The sequence below is a fragment of the Oryctolagus cuniculus genome, chromosome 2 (genome assembly GCF_964237555.1).
Source record: "Oryctolagus cuniculus chromosome 2, mOryCun1.1, whole genome shotgun sequence".
In the NCBI taxonomy this organism is placed as follows: Eukaryota; Metazoa; Chordata; class Mammalia; order Lagomorpha; family Leporidae; genus Oryctolagus; species Oryctolagus cuniculus.
In genome coordinates, this window is record NC_091433.1 from 195,988,938 (window position 1) to 195,997,894 (window position 8,957).

Sequence of the window (8,957 nt, forward strand, 5' to 3'; positions counted from 1 at the left end):
CTCCGCATGCAGAAGTATGAAACATGACCCTTACCTTACACAAAAGTCCACTCAAAGTGGATCAAGAACCCAAATCTATGACTCAATACCATCAAATTACCAAAGAACTCTGAAAGACATTGACATAGGCAAGACTTCTTGGAAAAGACCCCAGAAGCACATGCAACCAAAACCAAAATATACAAGTGGAGTTACATCAAGCTGAGAAGCCTCTGCACTGCCAAAGACGCACTCAGCAAAGTGAAGAGTCAACCAACAGAACGGGAGAAAATATTTGTAAAGTATCCAGCTGACAATGGATTAATATCCAGAATCTATAAAGAGCTCAAGAAATTCAACCACAACAAAACAGACAATCCAGTTAAGAAGTGGGCAAAGGACTTGAACAGGCATTTTTCAAAAGAGGAAATTCAATGGTCAACAGATACATGAAAAACTGCTTAAAATCACTAGCCATCAGGGAAACGCAAATCAAAACCACAATTAGGTTCTGCCTCACCCCCCTCAGAATGGCTTTCATACAGAAATCAATGAGCAGTAAATGCTGATGAGGATGTGGGGGAAAGATACTCAATCCACTGTTGGTGGGACTCTAAACTGGTCCAGCCACTGTGGAAGACAATATGGAGATACTTCAGAAATCTGAATATAGCCAACATCTCACTCCTGGGAATTTACCCAAACCAAAAGAAATCAGCATAGGTAAGAGTTATCTGTACCCCCATGTTCATTCCAGCTCAATTCACAATATCTAAGATATGGAATCAACTCAGATGTCCATCAACTGATTACTGGATAAAGAAATTATGGTATTCATACACTATGGAGTACTACTCATTTGTAAAACAAGATGAAATCCTATCTCATGCAACAAAATGGATGCAACCAGAACCCTGAAATAAGCCAGTCCCCAAAAGACAGATATCACATGTTTTCCTTGATCTGGGGTAACCAGTAGAGTACCTAAAATGTAATGTATTGGTGTGAAATGGACATTTTGAGATTCAATGATTGCTTACCGCTCTCGGCTCTTCTGTTGAGGAACAGTGTTTTTTCTTCACAGTATTTGTTGAACTGTTTACTTACTATAGGGTCAACTTTACAAATATTAGGTAAACTAAAACTAGATCTTTATAAAAATTAAGAGTGGGAATAGAAGAGGGAGGAAGAAGAAGGGTTAGAGCATGGGTGACAGGGAGGGTAGGATGTGACGTTTCACAATGTTCTTAAATCTGTATATATGAAACACACAGACCTTGTATAATTTAAATAAAATATAAAAAAGGAAATGTGCTATACACACACACAATGGAATATTACTCAGCCTTGAAAAAGGAGAAGATCCCACCATTTGCCACAATATGGACAGAGTTGGAGGGCAGCATGCTAAGTGAAATAAGCCAGACATGGAAAGAAAAATACTGCCTGATCTCACTTCCATGTGAAATATATTACAAAAGAACTCAAATGCACAGATATGGAGAAGGAGCCTGTTTACCATGGACAGGGGATAGGAAACATGAGGTGATATAAGTTACAGGATACAAAATCACATGTATAACACAAGAACTAGTTTTAAATTGCACTGTGTTAGGGATTTTTGTTAGATAAGTGATTTGAACTACCCTTGTCACAGAAAAAGTAACCATGAAGTGGTTACTTCTACTTCACTCTATTACCCATTTTACTAACTGTATGTCCTCAATGCCGTGTTGTAAACCCCAAAGACACACAATGAAATTCATTCAAGAAAATGCACCAGGGGACCGGCATTGCAGCACAGCAAGCAGAGTCGCAGGCTGAGACGCTGGCGTTCCAGAGCGCCCGTTCAAGTCCTGGCTGCTCTGTGTCCAATCCAGCTTCCTGCTAATGGCCTGGGAAAGCAGTGGGAGATGGCTTAAGTGCTTGGGCCCCTGCTGCCCATGTGGGAGACTCAGAGGAAGCACCTGATTCCTGGCTTCACCAGGCCCAGTCCCAGCCACTGTGACTATTTGGGGAGTGAACCAGCAGATAGAAGATTCTCTCTCTCCCTCTCCCTTCTCCCTCTCCCTTCTCCCTCTCCCTCTCTCTCTCCCTCTCTCTCTCTCTAACCCTGCCTTTCAAATACATAAATCTTTTAAAAAAAGAGAAGAAATTGCATCAGGCAGAGGTGAACTTTTACTAAAGGAATGTGTATGAGTAGGTGGCACATTTTTGCATTTGTTCTCCCATCTGGAAGAGAAAGGAGGAGCTCAGAGACATCCACGCATTGAGATTGGGTTGCCAGCCAGAAGAGTGAACTTGATCTCCTGCTGTGTCTGCAGATCCCTACATCCCTTGCCACTCCCTGCCTTGATGGTGGCTGAGCTGTAGAAACTCATGGACCACTCAGAGCCAAGAGTGAAATTCCCAGGAGAACCTGTGTGTCTGGAATCTGGGAGCAGAAGAGTTGTGCCTGACTCCAGCCTGGAGAAACATGAAAGTAGAGACACAGCGGATGAGGCAGACAGAGCAGAAAGAAAGATATTTGCACTCCCTGAGTTCAGAGGGTAAAGATGTGTGAAATTTCACAAGGGCCAAATGGATTCAGAATAAGGAACCCCCTCCCCCCAAGAAACTGAGACTATTGAACGGTCTGTTTTTTCTTTTAAAGGTTTACATTATTTATTTGAAAAACTGAGTTAGAGCGAGAGTAAGAGAGAGAGAGAGAGAGAAAGAGAGATTCTTCCATCTTTAGTTCACTTCCTAGATGGCCATAACAGCCCAGGTTGGGCCAGGCTGAAGCCAGGAGCCAGGAGCTTCATCCAGCTCTCCCACGTGGGTGTAGGAGCCCAAGGACTTTGGTCATCTTGTGCTGCTTTCCTGGGTGCATTAGCAGGGAGCTGGATTGGGAATGGAGCAGCCAGGATTCAAACTGGTGCCCATCTGGGATACTGGCTGTGCAGATTGCAGCTCAATCTGTTACATCACAACACTATCCCCTGAACAGTCTGTTATGAAGAATCAACAGAATTCTCTGAACACTGGTATTTTCAGTATGAATTTTTGACACAGGCTTTGTCAAATGTGACTATGTAAATACATAAAGTAAAAATGGCAAAAAGATCCCCAGTGCAAAACTAGAGCCATGTTCTGAACTCCTAACGCACAAAGTAATGTGGTGAAGGTGACTCAGGAAATTCAGGCACAAATCTACTCCTGAAGACAATGATATGATCAAACTGTAAATAAATAAAGAACTTTTTTAAGTACTCACTTTCGGGGTGATGTTTGGGAACACAGTGAACCAGGAATGAGCCTGGACTTTTCCACTGGAGTTGCTTTTTCCACTTGGGTCACTAGCAGCCCTCAGAGCACCAGTATCAGAGGTGGAGGGCCAAACTGAAGTACGGTAGACCACCTGTTTGCTGAAGGTGCAGTGAACGTATTTTGACATTTGGGGAGCACACTGAACTGGGGGATTGAGGTGAAGGCTGAAGGCAACCTTGTGTGGTGGGAAAAGCAGGAGAATTTTCCAAAACCTTTTTTTCCAAAATTAAAAAGCAAGAGTCATTGAAGCAACAGAAAACACATATTGTCACATCATATAAAGAGCCCTCAGAGGGGCCAGCACTGTGGTATAGTGGGTAAAGCCACTGCCTGCAGTGCTAGCATCCCATATGGGTGCCGATTCAAGTCCCGGCTGCTCCACTACCAATCCAGCTCTCTGCTATGGCCTAGGAAAGCAGTACAAGATGGTCCAATTCTTTGGGCCCCTGCACCTGTGTGGGAGACCCAGAAGAACCTCCTGGCTCCTGGCTTCAGTTTGGCGCAGCTCTGGTCATTGCGGCCAACTGGGGAGTGAACCAGCACATGAAAGACCTCTCTCTCTCTCTGTCTCTCCTTCTCTCTCTGTGTAACTCTGACTTTTAAACAAACAAATAAATCTTAGATTCACATGAACACTGTCACTCAGGGACCTGAGCTCCTGCTAAAGGAATCATCAAATTGTGTTAGGTGATTGGGCACGGGTGGGAGAGACCCAACTTGACCCACAGCATTTTGGGGTGGTGACCAAGTCCAATGTGTGTTGCTGTAACAACATACTGAAGTGGGACTTCCTAAGGAAAAGAGGGGTGTTGAACCCCCAGTTCTGGAGGCCCAGGAGCAAGGTGCTGGCACTGGGTTGTGGTGAAGGCCTCGTGATAGACATCCCATGGCAGGAGCCCACATGAGAGAGAACATGCCTAGAAGGCCAGCAACAGCTGAGCTCACTTTGTAACATCCAGCCTGCTTCTGGAGGTGTGTGTGTGGGGGGGGTCACAGTGGATGACATCACAGTAATGGATGACATCACATGGAGGGAGCCCATGCAAGAGATCACATGATTAAAGAGCAGGCAAGAGAGCCAAGCTTACTTTGTAACTTTCAATCCACTTCCTGGAGATGGGCATTGACCACTTTCAAGGCCATTGCTCCTGATGGTCTAAACACTTCCAGCTAGGCTCCACCTTTTAAAGGGCCATCACCTATCAACACCAGAACACTGGGGGCCAAGCCTCAGTGCATGAAACTTTGAGTGACAAACCACATCCAAACCACAGCAGTCCAGTTAGGGGCAGACTGAACTTCAAAAGATGAACAAATGGCTGAAGAACACAAATAGGAAAATAAGCATAGCAAGCAGCATAAATTCATGGAATGTTTTAGAAGACATATCAGATAATAAATATTTTAGCAAGTCCATTGTAACTTCATGAAAATTGAAAAATATGCATCTTGTGAAATAAAATATTTGATGACAACATCCTGAGATATAAAGGGAGTTTTCATAAACATGGACATTAACTGAAGAGTTTGTGCAACATGAACTGAGAATGAAAGTAATCAAGTTGTTATTTGCATATAATGTCAATCAAAACAGATTTCCAGATATGCAGTGTCAGGTGGTATATGTTCTGTGTACCTTCTTCTCTGGAATGTCTATATGAAGACATAATGGGAATTAATAACCCACAGTGGGGAAGCTATAATATCAGATCTGGTAATAAAATTGAAATTAAATAAAATCAAATATAAATAAGGAGAGATTGTGGTTTTTAAGCATACAGGTTTTCTCTTTCATGAAGAAAACCCTAGTAGGGTGAATGTCACCTTTGGGGTTCATTAATCAGATGTAGCTCTATGTGCTTAAGGGAGTGGGAACAAAACATAAACAGCATCATTAAATCAGCCCGCCCTTTTGCCCAATCCATATCCTGGTGAGCCTGGGAGGGGAGGGCCTCCTGCCGGCCCCACCTGACTCCCAGGGCATGGCGTCTGGCTGTGCTGTGGCTCAGTCCTTTAAGGATGTGCAGTTCGGCCTGTTTGGGCAGCCAGTACCTGTTGTTGCTTTCAGATGCTCCTTAAGCACATGGAGTCTGTCAGCCTCCAATCTAGGCCATTTCCAAGGGGGGACGTTGACTCTCGACTTTCATCTTCTCTGTGACACACAGAATCAAACCCATAGAAGATGCAGCTCTTCCAGGTTCTTTACCTGTAGCTGATGAGAGCAAGGACGCAAGAACTGAATTATCAGACCTGAGATGTGAAGTGACATATATCGTAGTATAATTCTCTTATTTGGAAAGAAATAAATATTCCTGGCTTAATATTGGTTTATCACTAATACAAATAAAAACATATTATCTCCTCAGGTTAAATGGGGCAAGAAGCAAAACCCAAAACACAAGGCTGCATAGTAAATGGTTCAAACCAATAGCAATCAGAAACAAAAATGAACAACATATGGTTCAAGAAAACTCACAAAATAATTAGGACTCAGAAAATTAAGATTATGAAACACTGATTTACTAGGAAGAAGACCAACAATGTCATTTACTTAAGTACTTAAGTACTCAATTAGTAACTTTAGTTAACTTGAATACATTTAATAGAATAATTAAATAGTTAATAGATTAGTAATAGTCAATTACTAGTTAATAGTTAATAATTCTAGTTAATAGAATACGTTTGGAAAATTTTATTATTTAAACTTTTCTGCATTTTCTGAGTACTTTTTTTAAAAGCTTTTTTAATTTTTGAAATCTTTAACAGACATATAAAATTGTACACATTTGTGGGGTATTGTGTGATGTCCAATCAGGATAATATATTTATTTCTTCAAAGATTTAACATTTCTTTACAGTGAAAGCACTTAAAATCCTTATCTTCTAATTTGTTTGTTCACGGATAGAGAAGCATGCGGTACACTGCCTACAGCCACCCTGCTCTGCAGTGGGGCCCCCAGAACTTCTCACTCCAAACTGGCTGTAACCCAGAACCTGTTAATCATCACTTTGCCATCCCTCTAATGCTCCTCCCTCCTCAACCTCTTGTAACCACCATCATACTTTCTTTTTAAATATTTGTTTATTTATTTGAAACATAGAGGTACAAGGAGAGAAGAAGAGAGAGAGGTCTTCCATCTGCTAGTTCACTCCCCAGATGGCCACAATGACCAGAGCTGGGCTGATCCAAAGCCAGGAGCCAGGAGCTTCTTCTGGTTCTTCCACCTGGATGCAGGGGCCCAAGGATTGGGCAACCTTCCACCATGTTCCCAGTCACATGAGCAGGGATCCAGACTGGAAGTAAACAGCTTGACTCAAACCAGCGCACATATGGGATACCAGCACTGAAGGCAGAGGCCTAACCCTCTACACCACAGCACCGCCTCCACCATCATACATTTAACTTTGATGAAATTGCCTCTTTTAGACTCCAAATATGAGGGGGAACATATGACACTTATTAAGTGTTTTTTTTTAAAGATTTTATTTTTTTTTTATTTGAAAGTCAGAGTTACACAGAGAGAGGAGAGGCAGAGAGAGGGAGAGAGAGAGAGAGAGGGAGAGAGAGAGAGAGAGAGAGGTCTTCCATCTGCTGGTTCAATCCCCAGGTGGCTGCAATGGCCGGAGCTGCGCCGATCTGAAGCCAGGAGCCAGGAGCTTCTTCCAGGTTCTCCTAGGCAGGTGCAGGGGCCCAAGGACTTGGGCTATCTTCTACTGCTTTCCCAGGCCATAGCAGAGAGCTGGCTCTGAAGTGGAGCAGCTGGGTCTCGAACCAGAGCCCATATGGGATACGAGAGCTTCAGGCCGTGGTGTTAACCCACTGCCCACAGCACCAGTCCAGACACTTGAGTTTTTGTACTTGGCTTAATTCACTTAAAATAATGATGTCCAGTTTCACTCATGGTGTTGCAAATGACAAAAATCTCATCTTTTTTTTTTTTTTTTCCTTTTTAAAATAGATTTAGTCATTTATTTGAAAGGCAGAATTACAGAGTGAAGGGGAAACAGAGAGATCTTCCACCTGCTGGTTCACTCCCCAAATGGCAGCAATGACCAAGGTTGGGCCAGGCTGAAGCCAGGAACCAGGAGCTTCTTCCTGGTCTCCCACGTGGATGGCAAGGGGGCAAGCACTTGGCTGTCTTTTGCTGCTTTTCTGAGGCAATTAGCAAGGAGCTGGATCAGAAGTGGAATAACCAGGAAAATAACTGTTGCTCAAATGGGATGTTGGCCTCACAGGCTGCAGCTTAACCTGCTGAGCCACAGCACTGGCCCCTCATCTTTCTTCATGGCTCAGTAGTATTCCATTGTGTACGTGTACGGCACATTTTCTTTACCTATTTATTAGTGGAAGACAGGTTGTTTCCATTTCTTGGCTATTGTGAATAGCACTGCACTAAACATGGGAGTGCAGATATCTGTTTTTAAAAATAAACATTTAAGGGGCCAGAGCTGTGGCATAGTGGGTAAAGCCACTGACAGCCATGCCAGCATCCCATATGGGCACTGGTTGGAGTCCCAGCTGCTCCACTTACAATCCAGCTCTCTTCTATGGCCTGGGAAAGCAATAGAAGATGGCCCAAGTCCTTGGGCCCCTGAACCCACATGGGAAACCTGAAGAAGCCCCTGGCTCCTGACTTTGGATCAGCCCAGCTCCAGCCATTGCAGCCAACTGGGGAGTGAACCAGCAGATGGAAGACACCTCTATCTCTCTTCCTCTCCTTCTCTCTCTGTATAACTCTTCCAAGTAAATAAATAAATATTAAAAAAGAAATGGTTATTATCTGTATTTCTGACTAGATCCAACAATAAATTTATACTAATTAAAAAATTAGGAGCAAGATTTTTAAAAATATGGTTAATCTTGTCTGCCTTCTACAAGAAAATTTTGAATCCTGGGTCACAACTACCAGAGGCCATAACAAGACACTGAAGGATTTCCCCAGTCTTCAGTTTTGGGGGAAATATTGAGGGACGTCTAAAATCTGCACTTTTTAAAATTAACATGGAAAGCACACTTATAATTTTTAGCAAGAAATTGTCTGTATTCCCCATCACAAAGAGCATTAAGTTGATTTGTATTCCATTCTAAACACATTCCAATAAATTCATCTGTTCAAAAACCTAAGTCCTTACTTGGTTATGTATCTTACATTTAGCTTTAACAGGAAAAAAACAATCATCCCGTCTCTCCCCTGCCTGCTCCTGTCTTTCTTCATCTCCTCTGTTATAAAAACTCACATCCCTGCAAAGATTAGGGAATCTTGCTGTTTTGCACAAATGGAAATCTTGCTGTTTTGCAAAAGTTAGACTCTGTGATGATCAGTGTATCAGCTCTTGATGCTAATTTGCTGAGACCTCAGTAATGTGAATCAGTTAATGCTTTAGCTTCTACCAACCATAGCAAGTAAACCATGGCATTGGTGGTTCTTCTCCAGAAACTAAGAAATTCTCTTAACCAGCTGGAAATAAATGTAATATAAAAAGGACTGTTGTTAACATTTGAGAGAAAATTCAGTGGTTCCATGTTTTATTAATTCTTGGATTCTATTAATGATTATTTTCATTCAGCTGGAATAGAGTGCACTCCAGATTCAAGAAATCATAACCACTGCAATTTACCCTCTGAATACTACATATCATCTTGCAAAGCTCATTCCTATACATCAAAG